Below are 21,313 nucleotides of genomic sequence, written 5' to 3'. Positions count from 1 at the left end.
CTGTTTGCTGCAATAAACCAGACATCATTGTCAGCACTGCTCCTATCTTCTGTTTCTTCGTCGATCTCCTTTAGGGCTGCTTATTTTTCTGGATGAATTACCAACTAGCCCACAAGAAGGTCGAATTATTTTGAAGAAAACTTTCCCAGGTGGTCAAATTACTTTATTGCGGATCTTGAATCTACAAAATGTATATAATCGAGAATAAATAGTAAAAAAAAATTAGGAACAATACTTTGGTGACAGCATCACTCACAACTGCCGCAGAGAGCGAGAATACCTGCGAGAAACCGTGATAAGCAAGCTAAGAGCAGCACCAATAAAGATAGAAATCAACTTTCGCCGCCTCTGCAAAACAGTGCCCACAAAGAGAAAACACGTTTCGGGCGACTCCGTTGCGATCCCGCGGCGGAATCGAAACCGCGTAGGCGCGTTGCCACAGAGGGCGAGAATACCTCGCGAGCAACGGTGATAAGCAAGCTAAGAGCAGCGCCAATAAAGATAGAAATCAACTTCGGCAGCCCCTGCAAGATAGTGCTGACAGAAAGAAAACTCAAATTTCGCGCGACTCCGTTGCGATCAGGCGGCAAAACCAAAACTACAAAAGGGGTGTTGCCGCAGTCTGTGCCGCCGCGCTCAAGCTAGACATAAGTTCTGCTTATCTCCGTAAGAAGGCAGCACAAAATTCAAACACTTCTTGTAAGTCCTAAGAGGTGGCAGCACCCCCCAGTGAGCACGCATTGTTCTTTTGGCGCTAAATTTCAAACGGAAGATCGAAACCGTGCCCGTACGGCAAAGACCTTGCGGGACAGAAAACCGCCGCCGTACATATACGGCAAAAACCTTCAAAGGGTTAATATATCTTGAAATAATACAATCGTTCTTTCACGCTAATGGTGGCGGCGGTGCGGAGCCTTATTGGAATGGACCAGGTAAAGAAACTCACGGAACGCCTGAGAAGTGGCACTCCATTGTAGCCGAGTATGTTTGGCGTTCTGCTGCTGACTGGTCACGGGTTCCATCGAGGACGCATTGACCGTACATCGATGGAGGCGAAGTAAAAAAGCGCCTGTTTTCTGAGCGATGTCTAATTAATCCCAGGGGGGTCTAAATATATCCGGAGCCACCGCTACAGTGTCTCTCAAAGCCGATGAGTCTCTCCGGGATGATAAACGCCACAATTTACAATCATACATAAAAAACTCTTTAAAGCACGTATATGAACGCAAATAATGCCATGCCAAATTGCCTCCTGTGCTGCCCTCATTTTCAACTTTACTTTTTTTTAGCCACATATATAGTGGTGCATGACCATGAAAACTGCAATGAAATCAGGTTTCAGCTGCAAGGCTTTGATCGAGCCATTAAGGTTAGATGACTTAATCTACGGCAATAGCTTTCAAAGCCCGAGCAGACGACAAACAGATCACCTCCGCTGCCTACCCCTACGCCGCAGCCGCGCCTGCAGAAGGCAAAAAGAAACCGTGACTCAAGCTCACGTGATACCAGAATGATTGGCTACGCTGGGTCAACGGCTGCACAGGCAGCCGGTGAATAAATGGCGTGCTGATCGTCTTGCCGTGAATACCCTACCTTTCACCTTGTAATTACTTGCGCAATAGTGCGGACGAAACTGAAAGTTCTGTATCGACGACGGCATCACGCAAACTTCACAGTCCACATTTTCAAGTAAATATCTAGCATTTGCCTAGTACGCCCGTTATATAATATTGGAAAAGTTGTGAGAATCTAGCCGTCTAGTTATGAGCCGTCTTGATCGTGGTAAGAACAGAAAACTTTAACAATGGTCTGTAGTGTTCATCATACCAGCCTCGACGCAGGCGTTCATATCCAGGTTAGACAAAACGTCAATGTTCCGATGCTGATAAGTTAATCTACCAGGTGCATTGATAATGATGTTTTTGATAAGGAAGGATTCGAACAAAATTATTTAACCGTGACCGTCTTGCCGTTCAGATCAATAATGAAGTGCATAAGAGGCGCGAAATTAGCTTTCATAGCGGACATGAATTGGCACGTAAACAAGTCTGTAGGGCGATTACTACGCCTACTATGAGCTCTGTCTTGAGTTGAATAAAAACGTCTTCCGTGCTTCCAGAAATTTGGTACGGAATCACTGAGCTCTTAATGACTTATGCTGCTTTAAATAAAAGTTTCGCAGCAACCTGGAGGCGCGCTATCTTTTGGTAATGGTACTGTAGTGTAGCTAGGTATGCAGGGGAACTCACCTTAGTTTATCCAGGTCTCCATTAGAGCAGTAAGATCATATTGTAGAGAGGAAGACTAGAAACTGCCAGAAAGAAAGAGGACAGGAGGTAAAGAAACGAATACGACACCATGGGCGCAGCATTGTTTCTGTTTCGCTCTTCGTCGAAAATGAATCAGCTAGTCCACAAGACATGCCACCAAACTTGCCACCAAAGTTAGGTGTGTATACTCCTTTAACAAGTGGAAAATGAGGCTGATATGTTCGCGCTCTGCGGATTCGAAACCCACTGTACACTCTAAGCATGGTGTGTTTTCCAATGCCACTTCTAGCTATGAGGCTTCACACGGACTACGGTGGAGGAATGTTACGCAAATGTGGGTTATAATGCTAACGCAAGGGAAGGGAAAACTTTATTTACACTAATGGTTTTTCCTGCGGTTTGGGGGCATCTTTAGAGACGTCTTGGTTCTACCCCCAGGAGCCCAAGAAAACGATTTTTCTGACGGAAACGGGCTTTGACGCAGCCGTAGACATGCGCTTCGATCCGGCATCGCGATTTCAAGATATTTACAAGAATCGAAACCCAAAAAGACGGTTTGTTTCCGAACGCTCGAAGAGAATTTCGACGTCAATTCGGCGTCATGTTCGCCATCGCGTTCTCCGTGGTTCCCGGGTGATGTTCGCCTGAACCTGCCCAGAATGAGATCGAAAAATTTGGGAGTGGCTTAGCTCAGCTAGACCAGTGAACACGTAGCGAAAGCAGTTTCGTCTACTGACATTTCGGTAGCGACACGTCGTCGTTGTCGTTCATAAGCTTGGTGGCGTCTCTTCGCTAGACGTTCCTCTCGTTCTTTGGGCGTCTCGGCCAGCCGCTTATCCTTTCTCGCCTCGTCTTCACGCTGTCGGCCGGCCTTGTACCATGCGACGACTTCTGGATCGGAAGACTGAATTTCACGCAGCCTGTACCGCTGCCGTGAGGAGCACACGGCCACTCTCCTTCTTCCATGGTGCGCGTCTGAGCGAGCGCATCGCTTCCCTCTTACATTCCAGCTGCGCTGTGTGACTCTGCGCATGCGCATTATGGCGCCGTGAGGGCCATGGTATACTGGTTGCCATGGTAATGGCGCATGCGCAGTGGTGGCCTTTGGCAGGCACCGCGAAATGCGCTCCTGCTAGCTTACTTTAGCATTCTCTAAGAAAGTGTTTCGTGCCTAAAAGAAACTTCGAAGCACGTCTACTTATAAGTATTTTCTGGTATGCTGTGTGTTTAATGGAAGATTTGATGAGACGGAAGGTTAAGGAACAAATCAGAGTAGATTTATAGCGCGCAAGAAAGCGAATGGCAACTTGTGACCCTCAGCTGTGGCAAGAAAGATACGCTGCGCTGATACCAGAGGAAAACGAAAAGGGCGATGCTGGCCAGGCAGCTCCCGCTTCTTATTTTTTGTGAGCAGCAAGGGTAGTTGAGGCAGGTAGTTACCTCCAGCACGAATACTTTCCGTAGCGGCTCGCTTCACATAGTACCATGACACCTTTAAGATAGCTGCTTACCTCTGTTGGAATGGGCAGGCGTTCTCAGCAAGAAAAGCTTTCTCCATTTAGGTTACTGACTACACATGCCGCATGATGCGCTGTGCATTTCTGTAGCGCAATCTGCCAACTGAGAGTTTATTCCATTGAAGGGTCCATCGAACAGTCCAGATCTCGCAAAAATTAAATTCCACATAGTCCAATCCCGAACTCATGTTAGCGTACGCAGTTTTTTTTATGTCCACCAAGAAAGGCTTAGCAAGTTCGGATTCGAATGCTAGGTAGTTGACCTCCTGAAAAAGATCATCTTGATTATGAGGCCATTCATGAATTTCAAGGTTAGTAATACTCTTCAAAGCTATAACGCGTTAACGTTGAGACTCCCTTTCTGCAGAAAATTCGGCATCGGTGTTGAGCGATAAAGCAGATGTCTCAGATGTAATTTATATCACGTGAATTATAATAGTAATGTTTATTTTGCCACCATGCAGTACACGATGGGAGGGCACCGATAGTAAAAGCTGTCTTATGACTCCTGGACTACGCCACGGGCACCAAGACGGCATACAGTGGTGGCTAACAAGAGATAATACATGCGTACAGGTGCAATAGACAAATAATTATACGGCATTAAGGCACGATTATACAATAACATATAAAACAAAACAAATGCAAACACAAAGGGACAAAAGCACTACTTGTGTTTACACAGTTTTTAGTGAAGATAAAACAAAAAATAGAGCGAGAGCAAACGTCATGCGATATCATGAAAAACCTGGCGGCGGTTGGCAGCAAACTTATTCATTGGTTGCGAGAGCTGCTCGAGGAAAGCAATCAGGGCATGGGTAGAAAACTTCCATACGCACAATTGTCCAGCAAATGCAGACGCCAGCGTCAATTCCATCCACAGCGTCTGCAGGGACGCCAACTGCAGCGTCGTACCGTCGTATGAAAGCGGTATCCAGCAGAAAAAGCTTCATCCCCGAGCGGGATTCAAACCACTGCCAGCGATGAAGAGCAGCTTCGTGCCACGGTTCCTCAGACAATTCGGCCACAGCCGCTATCTTATAACCTGGTACGGGTGTGCGCAGAAATGATTAAATGTTAAGCATCATTTAACCTTCAGTCACCAGATGCGCTGCAGTAGGCGAAACCGAAACTAACCGCAGTTTCTCACCTACAAGCCCTACCGGTTACTGTGTTTGAAACCGCCGCCTGTCGGGGCTGTGGCGTACCCCAGCGGTCTATGGATGTAAATAATTGCCATGTTCGCTACGTGATACGCAGAGGACCACAAACGGCTGAAGGGACCTATTAAGGCTATCGCGTCATACTCTGAAGGCGGTGTGCCCTCATGTTCTACCTACAGACTTAAATTCTGAACATCCACATTGGCGCGGTTCGCTCTTTTTTTGAGCTCTTTCTTTGAATGCTGCAGTCGCAGTTGACACCTGTTTACCTCTAATAAATAAATATCACATTGATCGGACGGATGTTAGAGACTGTTCTACCTTGTCGACCATGTCCATCAAAAATAGAACAACATTCTTGTTAATTTCGGCTATACCGCTAAACATGCTGCCTACTTGTGTCGGAACCCCTTTCAGCTGGGCCTCTTTTTCCTGTGCAAATAAGGAAAATTATTTCTCCCCTCGTAGCTTATAACATAAGATGTTTGGCACTTTCAATTGTTTCCTCTTCCCATCTGAAACGTTAAAAGCTGACTTGGTCAAGAATATTCTGGCGCTAAGATAACGTCAATAATCACAATCACATCCTCAGCTTGTGAAAAACAGTCATTCTTCAGAAGCACCTCGTTACAAAGCGAAAGCACATCGGAATATTACATAGAAGAAATATACTCACATATACAGCAACTAAGAAAGAAAAGCGGTTAGCAGGATGCAGCAGCAGCAACTGCAGAAACGATGATGTACTTGGAATTTAAAAAAAAAAAGCTCACTCTGAACTAGTGGAATCCTGCAAGATTTGGGCGCCGGGATGAAACGCGTTCCCGCTCGTATCACCCCCACCGTTGAGCAAGTGCCACATGTGTACACATTCTTACATACTGCAGACTGAAGAAGCGCAGTGTCATGGTATTGCCACTGTTACTACGCGCAAACAGCCCGGCTAATCTCCTTTCATAGGACAGCACAAGCAGTGCGTCCTGACTAGAGATGTAAAATTTCAAGAAATTTTGAATGGCATGAAAAACACCTTTTTTTTTCAGAGTTTTTTTCATGAAAAATTGGAAATTTTGCAAAACGTGACAAGAACAGATTTATTTGCAACAGCACAACGATCAATATTAATGCTCCAAAGTTCAGTCGAACATGCAGTTATAGATGTCATTTTGTGAAACAAACTTCTTGTTCTATTGCACCGAGAAGATAAATAATAATTTGCACTTCAGGCGAATATGGAGACATAAATATCATATTTGTGGAACAAACTTCTTGTTCTATTACATCAAGAAAAGGAACATAAAAACTGATCTATAAGTCACTTCATAACGGACTCAGAGTTACTGTAGCTGGATGCGGCCCGAATCCGCCCCCGCGACGGAGGTGCCTGAGAAAGAGCAGCACCATGAGGGATCACCTTCAAACGAGGTGGAACCGTTCGCTGAAGTTTTCGCCGAGCCCTTGGCGCCGTTTCCCGTCACAGACACCTACGACACCGTGAGCAGCAGCGACGAGTCAAGCGTGGCGTCGGGCGACCTGGTGGACGTACCGGACAAAGTCACGCCGCTTCGCCTGACAGGCGACTTGACGTGCGGCCAGGTGTCAGGACCGACGACTCCTGGAGGTGCGGACGACGCGCGCTTCCCGTCATCAGCCAGCCACACCCTCCCATCGGCGACCCTGGCGTCGGCATCGGCTTCAGCTGCGAGCGTCGCCAAGACCACGCACCAACCGGTGAGCGAGGCCACAAGCGCCGACGACCCCGAAAATATGGACTTTTCCAGACCTGACTTCAAACGTGCCCACCCCCAATCACCGGAATCCGAAGGGACTGTTCACGAACGTTGCAGCAAAGAAGTGCCGCGCGCGTCAAGTGCCGCACATGGCAGCGCTCTTTAGGTTGTATGTTATGCCGTCGGTGCTCTTGGCAGTCATGGCGGTTGTGCATCTCCTCTCCCTGAATGTTCGGGGATTCCAATCCGTAGACAGACAGAGAGAGGTGATGCACTTTGCCAGGGCTAGGGGTGTCGACATCCTGTTTTTACAGGAATGCAACTTCCGTACTTCACTTGATGTGCTGAATTTCACCCGCCGGTTTTCTGTTTTTGCTTATTTTTCGTTGACTGATTCTCATATGTGCGGTGTTGGTGTCGTTTTTGTAAACCCCTGCCTGCGCGCGGGTGCTCATTGCACTTTCGGGCTGGACGGCCGCACTCTTGCGGTCGACTTCACACTAAACCAGCGGCGGGTACGTGCGTTGGTTGTATATGCGCCAGCACGGCAGACTAGTAGTTCTGATTTTTTTGAGCGCCTCGACTCATTCCTCCTTGATCCCTACCCCACTTTCATCGTCGGTGACTTCAATTGTGTACTTAACATCGACCGTGACGTCCGCGGACAGGGTCACGGTCGCCGTTATTGCGGTGCCCCCGCGCTCCGCGATGTCGTGACTCAGTTCCGCTTGTCTGACGCGTGGGTGCAGCTTCACGGGGATGCCTTTGGAGCGACGTGGGAGAGAGCACAGTCAGCGAGTCGGATAGACAAATTCTATTTTCCACCAGAGCTCGCTTCTTTTGTTGTTAGCTGCGAAGTTCTCGCGTTCCCTGCAGGCACGCCGGTGATTTCCGATCACCACCCCTTGTCAGTCAGGCTCGACTTTGGTGAGGACACCCCACGCACTGTTACGTGGCGCATGGACACGAGCCTACTGGCGGACCCGGAAAGCATGGCGTCACTGCGTACGGCGTTGGCCGCATCGTGCAAGAGCTTCGTTGCGACTGATTCATGGGACACACTCAAGGCTCGTCGGCAGGAAACTCTGGTGGCGGCCGGTCAAGACCGCAGACGCCGGGTAACTCATGCACTGAACGACACCCTCAAGCGCATCCGTATAGTGCAAAGGGGAGCACCCTTAACCTTTTCCATGAGCGATTACCTGTGTCTACTTAAAGCACGTTACCACGTGTTGCTCTGCCAGTCATCACGGGCAGCTAGTCGTGCACAGCAGCTCGGGCGGCCGATATCAGACCCGGCTGTGCTACGACACGTACGCGCAGGCACGGCAGAGGAATTCGCTCCCGCTGCTGTGCCTTTCGTGACACTCCCAGACGGCACCCAAAGCAAAACCACGGCCGATATCTGCACGATCATCGCAAGCCACTTTTCGAACCTGTTCTCTACGGACAGTTGGCTACATCTTCAAGATGGTTATGACGGGCTTCTACAAAGTTTTTTTGGAAACTTGCCACGAGTAGCTGCAGAGTTGCATGAAAACCTTTGCGCACCAGCCACAAGCGAAGAGCTGCACGCCATCCTGCAGAGTATGAATGCAGCCTCTGCCCCCGGTCCAGACGGCATTCCAACAAGTTTTTATTCAGTTTTTTTACGAGATCCAAGGAGCGCTCCTGAAGATGGTCAACGGCTTCCTCGCAGGATGGGTAACGTCCAAACTCTTTCCGCGAATGTCGCATCATACTCATTCCGAAAGCGGGCGGTGACCCCTCCGACCCGCAAGCATGGCGGCCCATAAGCCTCTTAAACGCAGACTACAAAATCGTCGCATCTTTACTAAACAAAAGAATGCGGACAATTCTGCCTCACCTAATTCACTGGGCTCAAACCAGCAGCGTGCCTGACCGCTCTGTGTTTGATGCACTGACACTCACAAGAGACCTGTTCACATTTGCCAGCAGGACAGGCTTCAGCGGGTGCTTTGTTTCGCTTGATCAGGCGAAAGCATTCGATCGGGTGGACACTCGTATTTGTTCGGAGTCCTCGAAGCCTTCGGATTCCCTCCGCAAATTGTTAGCAGGCTGCGCTTACTTTACGCAGACCTGAATGCTCGTCTCTCCGTAAACGGCCACCAAAGCGCTCCCTTCTCAGTCACCCGGGGCATAAGGCAAGGATGCCCTCTCTCCCCAACGTTCTTCGTGTTATGCCTGGATCCACTCATCCCGCGCATTAACAACAGCCCATCCATACGCGGCTTCCCTCTGCCTGGCCAGGGCCAAATCAAGGTTTCGGCCTACGACGACAACGTGTCGCTTTTCCTCAAGGACGAGGATAGCTACGCCGCATTTTCGCAGCTGTTTCTTGAGTACAGCGAGATATCGGGGGCCCTATTGAACAGGAGAAAAAGCAAGGCACTAAGGTTTGGCACCTTCACACCGAACCTTGCGGGCGAGGTGGAGTGGGTGCAGGGAGTGAAAGTCCTGGGAATAGTATTCCTCTCCAGCGGAGAAGTAGCCCGCGAGACCTGGACTAACCTCCGCACGAAGGCTGAGAAACGCCTCTCGGTGGCGTCAACTTTCCGCCTTTCAATGGCAGAGCGCTGCTATATAGTTAAGTCTACAATCCTAGCCGCATGTTTTTTTGTCGCCCGCGTCGCAAACCCACCGCGCACGTTTGCTCGCAGGCTAACCTCGGCCTGTGGCTCTTTCGTTTGGGCGGGCAAAACAGAACTTGTGTCACGAATGTTCATGCGCCTTCCATCGTACATGGGTGGGTTTGGTATACCTTGTATCCGCACCATGTGCAATGTGCTCGCCTTGCGAGGAGTACGAGATCTTGTACGCAACCCAGACTATCCCGGGAGAACACTCCTCACATACTTTCTGGGCACAGCGCGTAATGTGATTTTTGCACAACACGTGGTTGGCCCTACAGCCGAGCAGCCACCGGCATTTTTCGTTAATGTGCGTCGCATAGTGGCGTCGTTGTCTGCCAGCGCGCCCGATCTGGATGTTGATGAAATCCCGCCCTTCAGTATCTGTGAAGCACTAACGGTCGCTGATCTGACCCGCGAACAACTCCAGAAAACGAGACGGGCACGCTGGCGCCAACTGACCTCAGCTGCGCTTCCTGAAGATGTCAGGGACTTCGGCTGGCTGCGAGGCTGGCGGGTCCTGCCCACAAGAGACCGCCTTGCGGCGTGGCGCGTGGCGCCCTCCGCCCGATGCCCGCAATGCGGTCTTTTAGAAACGTTGCGGCACGCTATGTTCGACTGTGTTGTGGCGCGCACCTTTTGGGTACTAGTGTCACGCATGTTTTTAACACGCCTCGATGCGCGCACTAGTTCACGCGAACTGTTCACAAATATGCTCTGGTGTGTCGGCATGTTCGTTTTGTGGCGGCAGCGTGGAGCGGCTTCCTTAAATGGGCGTCCACAAAGAGCAATGTTTCCAATGTTGCAGCGCCTCCGCACGCGGCTCTTTGAGCAAGCATGCGTGCACGCACTGTCAATGAGTGAGGCACAGTTCTTGCGCAAATGGTCGACATATTTCATCGTCCTGCGCGGCGGTCGAGTGTCGGCTTTCTTACTGCCTTATTGACGTGCTCAGTGCTGCGTCACTGCGCATGTGCTTGACTGATCAGAGCAATAAGTTCAGCAGTTCTGCTTTGTATTTCTGTTGACATTAGAAAAAAATAAACTTCTGTTTCTACGCGCAGCAGCATGGATTGAAGCTGCGTCCACAGCTAGGTTCGACTGCACATACACATGCTTTTGAACGCGTTCCCCTGATAGCCTCTAGCGAATCCTTGTATGGACGTTTCCGAAACGGGACTAGTTTCGTTCGCAGCTGGCAGATGATGGTGGTAGCTGCAGCAGTCGGCAAGCCAGACAAGTTGGCGGCTGGTTGGTGCAAAGGTCTTGCCCCAGGGAGATGGGGCCACGTGCTTCGCTGAAGACCCCTTTCCTGGACCAAATTCCTGCAGATGTCCTGTGCTCTGCTGCGTTGTAAATCAAAAAGCTAGGCTTGTATTTGGCTAAAACCGCTTACGTGCACAGCAGCTTATGTTTTTTATGCCATGTGTGTAGCGCTGTAGAATTTGCAGCCATTTTGTTCTACTTTAGCCATGAGTTCAAGTATTAGTATGTTTTTAAGTCAAGCCTGGATCTTATACGTGACCTGGCATTCAACCCGCGCTTACTCGGAGCACGAACAATTTAAAAGCACTACCTGGCAACAGCGATGACGACTGCTCTCCAATTGTTGAACGATGCACGCTGTAATGGTTTTCAAAGCAAAAACAAAAACCTAAACTAAAAGCAAGCAATGATAGAACCTTGAAATTGCATTGTGAAATTTTGGATGTTTCTTTCAATTTTTCCTCGCCTGAAAAAAACGAAAAAAAACCGTTTTTTTTTCCAAAATTGCAGTGTTTTTTTCAGGCCTTCACATCTCTAGTCCTGACACGACGCGGCTGGCGGGCGACGACCAAGCAGAACTTCAAGCCTGTCTTCTCGATGCATGCAAAGGCTCACTGTTGTTGCGCCACTGGAGGGCGCACTGCTACACGTCGAAAAAAACGCCGCAGGGTAGTACGGGATAAGCTCCAGCCGCCTGTATGCCTACAGCACCTCGCGACTTTTACAGACACTGAAGTTGGCCAACGCACCGCCACATGCGGCTCTGTCCAAGGCGCTCCATCACGCTGACGTGCAAAACAAACCCGGCGATTAAGATTGTCTTGATTTGATGGTGTTGATCTCGTTTATAATCAATTCCGGTAATTCGCTCATATCCAGACCGGCATCGATGACGGCAAGCATACACAAGTTCTGCAGCGTCGGTGCTAAGTGCAACACGTGCAGATCCGTCAGCTCCTCTTCCGCCTCAGAGATGTCCTCGAGGTGGTCTTCCTCCTCAAGGCTGGGTGCAGGCCCGAAGCCACCGAAGACCAACACCCTCTCTCCAAGCACACAGCAGCCGGGCAAACGCCTCGCAGACGGGCCTGATCCACTGGGCGTCACTTTAGTCCAGCACGACTTTTCAACGTCATACTTGTGCATATCTCCAAAATAGGTGTTCAGAATTCCCTTGCAGCCACCGAAGATATACAGCTCTCTATCGTACACGAACGCAGAGTGACACTCGCGTCCCTCCGGGGCCACGCCTTGCACTTGTGGGCGCACCCATGTCGCATTGGTGGTTTCCAGATAGTATAAAGAATTGTCATAAGGGTCGTCGGGTCGTGAGAATTCTAGGTTGCCACCCAAAACGTACATGCGGGTTCCGATGGCGGTCGCCGTGTGGCAGTAGCGACCGAGGGGGGCCTCTCCGCTGGTCGGGACACGATGCCCCTCTAGAGTCTACAGGTTCAGAAAATGTACAAAGTTCGATGAACTTCTGTGCAATCCACCAAAAATGTACATCCGGTGACCAAGCACGCACGCCGAGTGGTTAACATCAGCACTCGGTACTTCGCCTCTTACCTCCGGACGGCTCCACATCATGGCATCGCTATCGAAGCGGTAGAGGCCGGTAACCTAGGGATTGATATGCTGTACGCCCCACAGGTAGTCGCAGTGGCCGTAGGCTACAGCGCTGCGGCCCACGGTGTTAATCGGCTGGACTTCGGGAAGTGACTGAGTCTGTATCCTATCCCAGCTGTACGAGACGGGGTCGAAGGTGTACACGTCGAGTATGTAGCCTGGGATTTCACCACTGTCCGGGTAGCAGATGTCGAAACAGTCGAACGAGTAAACCTTCCATTTGATGGCGACCCACGTTTCATTGAGTAGTTCTGGAATACGGTTGAGCCTCGCCGTCCACATCGTTCGATGGGAACCAGTTATTGCGAAAAGGATATCGGCCAGCTTTGTTCGTTTCCACTCAACGGCCACGCTCTGAAATCAAACTTGGTGGTGGGCGTTACGTGCTTTTCTTCGTCCTTTGTTTCACAGCGCGAGCTGCTGGTGCGCCGCCTGCCGGAATCACTGCGTGGTCGGTTATGTTCATAGCTGCACGCAAAGAAGACAGGGGGAAGACGCGATAGAAGGCTGTCGTTCGAAATGGTGCGAGGCGGGGGAAAGGGGGGGGGATATGCGCTGCACAGTGGGCGGCGCATGCGCATGTGAGCTCGAGACTTTTCGTCTTTCCTTTTAACTTTATGAAGAAAGGCAAACCAGGGCAAAACACTGGACGAGGGAAGAAAATCACACACAACGCGCTGACTAGCAGCTCAAGTTTAATCCGCCAGGAGCGAAATATCCTTGTTTAGAATGTTGTACCAACGTGCCCAAGCTTGTGCCTTTAACTTTGTCGCGGCACCGTTCGGAGTGGGGACGTCACACACCAGAAGTTATTGGCTGATTCACTAATAAACCCCTCTTCTGATTGATTCGCATGCCACAGATATTGCGGGCCATGTACACGCTGAAGGCCTGTAGGTGGACGGAAATTTTCGACCGCAGGCGGAGAGTCCCCAATGATCTAGCTCGACGTGCGTAACAGGCCAGAAGAAAATACGAACATCGAATCTGGTCTTTGAGTGTATATCCTGCCTGTATATTCAGTGTATATCCTAGTGATTTCGTATTTACTAATTGATTGATCGCGGCGCGGAGCCTATCGCATCTGTCCTCAAGAAATCACGTGAGCGCACAGCTCGAGCCTCGAAGTCTACTTGTCGTCTGCTTGCGGCATTTGCAGAAACACAAGGAGAACATGTGCCGTGGAGATGACACGCCGTCTGCAAAAACTCCGCCTTTGGAAAAAGGCATCAACGAATGCCGTCCACGAGAAAAGCAAACAGCTGGGGAAACTGAGCGCTACTCTTTCAGTCTTCTGTCAAGGACAACTAGAAGCACTAAGCAACCAGGCAGCGGAGAAACGCGCGAGAAGTCGGTGTCGGTACCAATTGCAGCGGGATGGAAGCTCGTATGATGTAGTCGCGTTTGTCGCCAAAACGTCGGTGTTTTGTTTGTGTATACTACACATGGAAAAATTATTTGTGAAAAGTAATTAAATTACAATACTAATTACTATCCTAAAATCACGCGAATGCAAGTAATTGCTGTTTACAAAAAATAACGAAAATACAATATATACTTCTCATAAATAATTAATTACTTCAAGATTACTTATGAAGCTTAATGTAACGTAGAATGTCGGAAAGTTGGGCTAGTCGGATTGAACTCTACATCATAGCGCTGAAGAATGAAGACAAGGCAGAAGAGGCCAATACAGGCGCCATCTTTCAACTGAAGGTTTACTCACGCGAAAAAGGAAATATATACGAATAGGAACAAAGGAAACAGAATCAAAGGCAATCTCACTCATGAGTCGCTCTCTTGTAGTGCGATGTGATGTGAAATGTGCGCTGCCTCGTCCAGGCGAGCTGCAATGCGGACGCAAAACTGGGTCTGCAAAAAGCTTTGCTAACTTGTAATTCTTCGAACGGATTTCAGCATTTAAACAATCAAATGTACGTAGCTATGTGTAAATCACGTGCTGGTATTAACTTTGTTGCGCACAGTAGTAACATTTATTGACCGCATCTCCAGTGCTCATCACCGTAGCGGTCCCCGTCGTAGGAACGAGGAGTAAAATTGCGATGACGGCGGCCGCGACCATGCAGCTCCAAACGGTGCCGCCTTGCAAGGAACCTGGTGCGGTACCGTGCCGAAAGCCCTGCACCTATATCCGCGGGGCTCCCCACTTGTCTCCGGGGGAGGCCGGACTTCGGTGATTCTTGTAGGAGGGGACGCCGTTCGCGGACAGCCACTGTGCGATGAAGATCAGCCGCGACACGACGATGTAGAACGTGGCGGCGATCACCGCCAGGATGGCGAAGATGAGGCATGCCCGCGGCATGCTCACCGCGTTCCGCTGGACAGAAGGGAATACGCGAAACCGGGGTGGAAGGCTGCGGAGAACGGCGGGGCGCATCTCCACTGCGCGGCGGCTCTCGTCGCAGCTCCGTTTTGTCCGCGGACTCCACCGGCACCCTGTGGTTCGCGGCCTCGGGGAGGTTCTGGCCTTCCGCCGAATGACTCCTGTCATTCGCCGTCGGTGATGCCATTCGCACCGGGGTCCCCATTGATAGCAGACGGGACATGTGCGTCTTTCCAGGACTACTGCGGGCTTGTTCTCTGGGCGTGGATCGCGCAGCTTCCGCGCGGCATGAGCTGACGGCCGTCCTAATTGTCATTCACTTTCTCTGCACGATATAAAAGCCGCGTTCTTTCTGTCGCGAGACGTGGACATTGCCAGAAAATATTTTCTGGTGGGAATTCTGCGATGTTTCCACTATTTCTTACTAAGCCAGCGCACTATAACGCATTATAAAAGGAAGAACGCATCTCGCACAATAGTTGACCTTATATTCGGCGTCGGAAAAAACGAAGAAGCCGAGAAGAGTGCAGCGAGTAGAAGTGAGAAAGAGAAAGTAATTTATTGAAATAAGAGCAGGAGCGAGGAACACATCACACTGCGTCTAGAGCATGGAGGAACAAATGTGCCCAAGATGCCTCTGTGGGCTTTATTAGACGGAATTAGAATTTTACATCTACCGCATAGAGAGAATTTTTTTTTATTGCAGTGAACTATGACCCTTGAAGTTAGGCTTTTTATTTCGAAAGTCCAGCGCTGGCTGTATCTCCCGCGCGCGGCGGGCCAGCAGAAGTTGGTGGCTGGGCAGCCAGTATTCCCACGAGGCTGAGTGGATGGGCGGTTGCCGGATGCTCACACATTCCCAGACCAGGCCGCAGGGAGTCCGCGAGCCCCCACATAAGCTACAAGTTGGAGTTGTGTCAGCGAAGAGGCTGGCTCGTCGGTTCTGTGGCGTCGGGAAAATGCCTGTCCATAGCTGCCGATATAGGATAGCTTCCTTTCTCGAGAGTGAACGCTGAGGGGAGGAGGAAGGCGAGATACAGTGTGGTCGAACGCTTGTATTTCAAAACAACTTTTTTCGCCATCTCATGGTTGTTTTCAATAGCCTGACTCAACCGAAAGCCTTTTCGGTGCCACGGTTCACTTCACAATCTTTCTGTGCACGAAAACAATTGTTCAGCACCCCTCTCAGATAAATCTGGAAATTTCTAAAGCGCACCATGCACAAAGGTTGTCTCCTGCTCATGTCGATCCTCCATTTTAGGTGAACTCACCTTTACCTTCGTTGCCACATCCGCTGCATCGAAGAAGTCCTCAGATATTACAACCCCGAGATCTGCCTGCTCGGTGTCCTCCCAGCCTTTCGACGTACTCAGATTGTGCAGCGATCAACGTCTACACTGCCATCGTAGTCGAAGGAGATGAACCGCCTTTTGTCCTCTAGCCCAGCAACCGTTTTGAGTCTTTTATCGTTTTCTCTCGAAAGTGAGAATGCATTTGTTAGCTACCTACAGGAGAGCTATCATCAGGTGCTCGCTATTGTACCTGTCCGTTTCCCCTTACTCTTTCCCGAGTTTTTTACTTCTGAGTGGCGCAACAGATGAATAATACATTCCAACGGGTCCAATCGCAACAGATTCTGAACACAAATTCGGCATCCACGATCATGAACTGACAAAAAAAGTCATACTCGTGAAAATTCTGCGAACTATCATAGTCCTCTGACCATTGGCAAGCATATGTAAGTTAGGAAAGTGGTGTGACACGAACTCAAGCGTGCTTGGGATGTAAGACAGGACTCAAAACCAGGTCCCTCAACCTAAAAGTCTTCATTCACACCCTATAGCTTTAGTTGGGAAATTCACAGGATCTTTGATCTCTGAGAAGTATATTCTAACTGAAAGCACAGGCATTCCCCTGGTGGCTAGCAAGGATTTTACTCATCATCATTGTAGCTACCATTATGGATCAATTGTCAAATGAGACGGGACACTGATTGCGTTAGCTTATCGTTCCTCCTCTCATAACGCCAAGAAATTCATTAAATACGTGAGTGGTGTCCTTCAATATGTTTCTCTTTTGAAACCTGCCGTTCTTTCGGCCAAAATTTTAATATTGACGTATTGACAACGACAAAATGGTGCTATTTCAGGAAATATCTCAATACAAAGAAAACACACATCCAAATCCCACATTCCAGGAGGCGAAGCACAAATGTTGCGCATCACTGATTTAAGCAGTAAGAAAGTTTCAGCAGCAGCAAAAAAAGCGGCGGCGACGAGTGCAGAATATTCGAGAAATAAAAAAGAGATAACTGTGCACTCACATCAAACCTTCAAGATTTGGCTGCGCGAGTTAAACGGATTACAGTTGTATCGCCACCACTCCCGACAAAATGCGACCCGAAGAGTGACGTTTCATCAGCGCATGAAGTTGGGCAAGTTGGTTTTACATGTATAAAATTCTACCGCAAAAATGCGGTGTCGCCTTTTTTCTGTGCGTCAGCGTTTATTGTGAAAGCATAGCTTAACGAGTTATAACTAGCTCACCGAGTGTGTGTTAAGCTTGACCTTGAAAGTGACCTCGGCAAAACGCAGCATAGCTCAGCCTATGCAGAAATAAAATAAATATTGCCGCGACTGGGTTCCGAACCCGCGGTGACGCGAGCAAATCAGCTTCACTGGCCGCTGCACGAGGTCACTATATGCTACCGCCGTAGGCGATCACGCCTCGTGTTAAACTGCAACCAATACTCGCGCTGTGCATTGCACAATCTTGTCTTCAACTTCCACCTGCGGCGCGAACAGCTTAACCTCGATAGACACTTGACCGAAATTTACTCTAACCAGGCGTTACGACGACCGAGAAAAGCAAAAGCACGAGTCAACCAGGCTAAACACATGCTTTCGCACGACTACTAGGTTGAGCCACGTTAAAACTCTACCCCAATTGTTCCGTCATTTTATAGTGATGTGTGCTCAGAACGTATATAGAAGGCGCGCGCGCTCTGTCCCCTCACGGGATTTCGCCCACGAGGTACACTCTCCCCCAAGAAACTGGGGTTGGGGCCTCAGCTGCCCCCCTCCATAGATAGCACAAGCTGAGTGCACTAACGCGGCGTGGCTACCTGGCGAAGCGCAAGCGGGACGTCAGGCCCGTCCGCTCGATGTATGCACAGAGGCTCACCATTGTTCCTTCAAGGTAGTGCACGCAGCCCCACAGCCACAGAAGCATCGTCAGGCTTACCGCAATGAGTTCCGGCGCGCTGTAGCCCGCCAGAATCTCGGGATACGTCGCTGCACAAAAGCGGCACAATGAAGTAACAAGGGCTTCAATCCCAGAATCGAGCCATAATCGATCGAGGCCCGTGTAGCTCGTAGAAAGTCTGTGCGGCGCATGCCTTTTCAAGGAGCACACAAGAAAGACGCGTACTCCAAATCTAAACGCTTGCGTTGGCAATGAAACCGCCCTCTCGATGCGCGAAGCGCAGTTCTGGCAGTTGGAGTTGGTCGCGAATCACCGCACGGTGGTCCCCAAACTCGAACGAGGTGTCGTTGGGAGACAGTTGGTGAGCGAGGTGGGCAGTTCGTCATCCCATTGGTTTCCTACGGCGCCTCATTAACCCGCCAAACCTGCACGCTAATGACACATCCGTATTCTGCAAAGCGTTCGATGGCCTCGCTGAATACGCACAAAATTTACGGACCACAGTCCCGGTTCTGCTGGCTGCCGAGAACGGAGCGCTAATCGCGGAGCCCGGCGCTCCTAGGTGATAGAGTGCCAATACCTGCCCGCCGCCGAAGCTCAGCATCTAAGGTGTTTTCGAAAAAAAAAAGACATTATTACCTACCGAAGTAGAGGCACTGAAATAAATATTGTGGCCACCTCACCACCATCTGTGGCTGCGTTGAAGGCGCACCATTCGTTTGAAGTGCAGCACGTGTCCGCTGTCTGTGATGAGCCAGAAGAGATAGCGTTGATCTCGTTTCTAATAACTACCGGTAATCCGACTACGTCAAGACCTGCGTCCATGACAGCATGGAGACGCAAGTTCTGCAGCGTAGGGGCTGAGTGCAACACGTGCAGGTCAGGTATCGCGTTTTCCTCTTCGGAAACATCGATGGGCCCTCCTTTCTCATGTTCTAGGGCGTACCCCAAGCCATCAAAAACAAACACCCTTTTCTACCATCATGCTGCAACCAGCCGAGCGCTTAGCAGACGGGCGTAACCCATGTATTGTCACTTCGATGCAACACGACTCCTCTATATCATGCATATCTGAAAAGTAACCCCCCAGCTGTCTAGTGCGGCCACCGAAGATGTACAGCTGTTCGTTGTACACGAAGGAGAAGTGAAGTTTGCGGCCCTTGGGGCGCGCACCTTCCACTCTTCGGCGCACCCACATCAAGGTGGTTGTTTCCAGATCATACAAGGAATTATCTTCGCGGTTGTTGACCTCTATGTTCAACGCCTGGCCACCACAAGCATACAGGCGGGTTCCGACTGCGGACACCGTGTGGAAGCAGCGGCTAGCCGGTTCCTCTCCACTCTCATGGTCAAGACAATTTATACGGTGTGAGGACTCCCGGCCCAAAAAACCAGAGATGTACATCCGTTGACCCAGCACGCAAGCAGAGAAGATGCTGAGTGTCGGAACTTGGCAGCGCATCTCCGGGCGGCTCCATGTCCAAACGCGGGTACCGAACCGGTATAAGCCGCCAAACCGCGACCTTATGTCGGAGAAGCTCCCCCCATGTAGACGCAATAGCCGTATGCGACAACGTAGTGGCGAAAGAGTTAAGGGGATCGTCGCCGAGGTACAACTCAGCCGGTGGCACACCCACTGTCGATTGTGATGAATGTTTATGGCTCTAGATCATCTGTGGCTAAAGAGCGCCATGGCACAAAGTTGCTTTGTCAATTCAAGTTGGTGGCACAGACACATTTTCCGAAAATTTCACACCAGCCATCGTGGGATGGCTTGTCGAGAATTTATCTGGTGTGCGCAGTGCCCTGGAGCGCTCTCGCATCAGTGTAAATAAGCTGTCGGGAAGCTTGAGATACAGTCCAGCATGTTGTCGATTGCCGTTGATATGATCTGCACCTGATGCCATCACTTACACAAGCTTCGACGAATACTCTCGGCTCACGTTCACGACATAGATACCGATCGGATGCTTCCAGATTGAAACTAGAATGTATATAGCGAAAACAGGACCATAACTAGCAGGCTATAAAATCAGTGAACATTTAAAGCAGCGTCAAAGTGAGGGAATACATGCCGGAAATAAGTGATAACTGTGAGGCTTTCTGAAGTCATCGCTAAAGACGCAAGTTGTTTACGGATAAGAGCTGAAATCGACGCCTACCGCCACATATCTCTATCTACCATCCGCTTTGAAAAGTATGGCCAGCAAGGGCTGTGCGGAAAACAAATTCATCACGATCTTCATTCCGAAGTTACGTTAGTGCGAGTCGCTTGAAGAAACTACCAGGCTGGAGTTCAATCGATCTCAGTGAATAATTATTAGCTCAAAAACTTTTTTCTTTGGCTTTTAAGAAAAAGTGGCGGCCCCGGGCGGCATGAATATAAACAAAATACTAGCGACTTTCTTGCTTGCGTGAAAAACGAGCACAGAAGGAAGGCGTCCTGTGCGTATAAAAGAAGAGTTTATTACTGCGTCAAGTAGTGGCGCCGGAGTTCCTTCATCACCGTACCACCAAGCTTTCTTCGCCGAAGGCATTAAGTTTCCTTGCGATGCAGCATCTGCCATCGACTACGATGGGTGAGAAGTGATAGTGTAGACCATTTCTCTAATGAAAGGTGGTAAGGGGCGTAGATCCAGCCGCGCATCAATTACTGCAAGTAAGCACAGGTTCTTCAGTGTCGGTGCCAAGTGCAACACGTGGAGATCGGTCAGCGCCCTTCGCTGCTCAGCAACTTGCCCCTCATCCTGGTTGGGTGCCGGCCCAACGCCAGCGAAAATAAACACCCTTTCACCCATCACTGAGCAGCCATGCAAGAACCTGGGAGATGGTGGTGAGCCACATGGCTTCACTTCGGTCCAACACGACGTCACGGGGTCGTACTTGTGCATATCTGCTAAGAAGGTCTTCAGCACACCGCTGTACCCTCCGAAAATGTACAGCTGTTCGTTGAACACGAAGGCTGAATGTCCTCGCCGATACACTGGGGGAACGCCATGTACCTGTGGGCGCACCCAGGAAGAGTTGGCCGTTTGAAAATAGTATAGGATGAGGGAACCGGGTAAATTGCGTTAGCAATGGCGCGCGCGTTCTTCTGTCAGATTCTTCGGCGCGTTGCCTTCGCCTGGTAGCGTTGCGGCGCTCCTGACCAGTGAGGTGTTGAGATTCATCGGTGACCGATGACGTGGAACAACTCTGCAAGGTAGAACGTTGTCGCCCAGCTGCATCCTTAGCACGATGTTGTGCAAGATGTTCTTCAAGCTGTTCTGGCGTCGCCTGTTCACGTTGTCGCTTTCTCGCTTCTTCCTGTCGCTGGCACGTCTCGTTAGAGGACTGCATAGCAAAGCATTCAAGCCAAGGCAAGCAGTGACTGCTAGTGCGAATAGCAGCGGGGACAACGGACAACCTTGTTTCAAAGAGGACTGTATGCGGACTGTTTGTTAGAGACGGTGATACACAACAAAACACGTGGAACAGGTTTTGTGGAATAGGCGCATCTAAGTCAGAACACTTGAACGAAGATTGACATGATTTACAAAACA

The sequence above is a fragment of the Amblyomma mixtum genome, chromosome 7, assembly GCF_055824585.1.
Source record: "Amblyomma mixtum isolate Tamu chromosome 7, ASM5582458v1, whole genome shotgun sequence".
Taxonomy (NCBI): domain Eukaryota; kingdom Metazoa; phylum Arthropoda; class Arachnida; order Ixodida; family Ixodidae; genus Amblyomma; species Amblyomma mixtum.
This window is presented reverse-complemented; position numbering follows the sequence as displayed.